General features: G+C 42.4%; 1 long non-coding RNA gene across 1 annotated transcript; it reads left to right on the forward strand.

The window, feature by feature from the left end:
- Window positions 1–252: 252 nt before the first annotated feature.
- Window positions 253–1,575, forward strand: LOC104854981. Its single transcript, XR_778269.1, has 2 exons — window positions 253–321; window positions 1,097–1,575. It is a non-coding gene; the product is annotated as an uncharacterized LOC104854981 (long non-coding RNA).
- The last annotated feature ends 850 nt before the right edge of the window (window positions 1,576–2,425 follow it).

Raw genomic sequence — 2,425 nt, forward strand, 5'->3', positions numbered from 1 at the left:
CCTTTTATCAGTTTTGGGGTGGGCTATTGCTTATTTAGGAGGAGTGAATTACTTTTAACCTATCACAGGCCAGATTGCTTTTATGGGCCCAGTCCTGCAGACACAGGTTTCAACTTCCTGGACCACTGTGGCCTTGTGGGGGGGGGACCAGAGATAAGGGCATGAGGTCATTTTAGGAGCCAAGATGTACCAGGAGAATGCAGCCTGTGAGGCGGCATCACAGCATACTTTAACATGATCAATTTCCTAACAGACGCGGAGGCCAGCTCACCGGTAGTGGAACAGAAAGAAAATGAATGGATAAAATCCTCTGTCTAAATGGTGAGATCCCCTGGGTTGCTCCCTAGTTTGTCTTTGGAAGGGGCCTCAGGGAGGGAATATACTAACCTCTTGTATGACTATCTGTGAAAGAGATTTTACAAGAGAAATCAAGTTATAAATTTTAACTATTTGATAAATGTATCTTTGTTTCAATTTGAATTAAGTTGAACTGGTGTGCTTTAAACATTTCTTGTGCATTGCAAATTCTTGAATTGTGATTATAAGGTTAACTTGCTCTTTTCTGTACTTTGTTGATAAAAACTCAAGGTTAATACTGTTCTTTTGGCAGCCAGTCAAATTTAAAATGTAACAATCTGAGAACAAAAGAAAAGGACACTTTAAACTGAAGTTTATTACAGAAGGTTTATAGTAAATGAGATGGTAGAAGAAAAATATTAAGAAAGTTATGGGTAAAAGAGATATACTTTTAATATGAAAGGATTTTGTATGCATGTCTTGTTAGAAAGATATAAAGAAAGATGTACAAGACCAGAAAGCTTAAGTATGTAGAAAAGGTATGTGGAAATGATTTAACAGAAAAATATGTATGTTTGCTTGTTGGTTTCAAGTTTGTTACAGAAGGTTTACTTTTATAGTAACAGCTTTCATTCCTTTTGATTCTAATTCTATGAGATCTGTTAATTGATCTGCAAAAGTTTTGACTAGTGTTAACTAAAAAGATCTCTGAGAAACCGCCAGCCCTGATCTCCCTCTCGACGAGTCTGTGTTTAACACCCATGACCCCACCTGGGATGATTGTCAGCAACTTTTACAGGCTCTGTTCACATCCGAGGAACAAGAAAGAATTAGAAGACATGCTATTCGGTCAGTGCTGGGGGGAACTAAGGGGCTTGTTGACAACCAAGAACAACAGGCCCAAAATGAAGCACAACTCCCCATCTCCCGTCCCAAATGGGAATCGAATTCCACCAGAGGTAAGGAAGCTCTTCGCAACTACCGTCAGCATCTCCTGGCCAGCCTTAGGGGAGCCACTCACAAGCCTACCAATTTGAGCAAGGTAAGCGAGGTCCTACAAGGGCCTGAGGAATCCCCCTCTGCCTTCCTGGAGTGTTTACTGGAGGTGTACCGCACATACACTCCAATTGACCCAGACGCTCCAGCGAACAGGCAGGCAATTAATCTGGCTTTTGTAACTCAGTTGGCCCCCAGATATTCAAAAAAAATTACAGAGAATTGAGGGCTTTGAAGGAGAGAATAGGGAAAAATTGATAAGTGTAGCAATGAAGGTGTTCACAAACAGGGATCCACCCGAAGATAGAGTAACTAAAAAGATGGCAAAAGCAAGTATAATGATGATGGCAGAAGAAGGTTTTAATAAGAAGGGGAGGAAAAAAAAGAAGAGAAACAAGAGCATAATAAAGATGATGAGGAGGAGGAACTATGGGAGAAGAAAGAGAATAAGGAGGAGGATAAGGAGGAGAAAAAGGAACTAGAAAAGAAACCAGAAACGAAAATGGGAGGAATCTTTTTCACAGGGGAAGAAGAAAACTGATGGAGCCATGGCTCATGGCCGCTTAACCCCAATGAGCCTATGGTAACTTTGGGAATAGGGGGAACAAATGTTAAGTTTCTTGTAGACACTGGAGCAGCCCATTCAATCCTCAAAGCTCCCCTTGGAGCACTTTCCTCCATGAAGTCTTCCATTACCGGAGCTACCAGACACTGGAACTACTGGACAATTGACATGGACTCGATTACCACAAGGCTTTAAGAACTCCCCCACACTGTTCGGGGAGGCTCTCAGCAGAGATCTACAAGAGGTAAGGAAAGCTTTTCCCTATGCAACTGTTCTCCAGTATGTAGACGACCTCTTAGTGGTGACCACAACCTAGAAAAATTGTCTCACAGCCACCGAGGGACTCCTGGAGGCCCTAAAAGGTCTTGGATATCGAGTGTCCTGGAAGAAAGCCCAGCTCTGCAAAACCAAGGTAACTTACTTGGGTTATGTCCTTGAAAAAGGAGAAAGAAAGTTAGCTGAATCCAGAGTGTCAACGATCCTATAGATCCCCACGCCCAGCTCAAAGAAGCAGGTGCATGAGTTCCTGGGGGCCATAGGATACTGTAGAATCTGGATACCTAGCTT

The sequence above is a fragment of the Fukomys damarensis genome, unplaced genomic scaffold (assembly GCF_012274545.1).
Source record: "Fukomys damarensis isolate Sample0158 unplaced genomic scaffold, DMR_v1.0_HiC HiC_scaffold_5, whole genome shotgun sequence".
Lineage (NCBI taxonomy): Eukaryota > Metazoa > Chordata > Mammalia > Rodentia > Bathyergidae > Fukomys > Fukomys damarensis.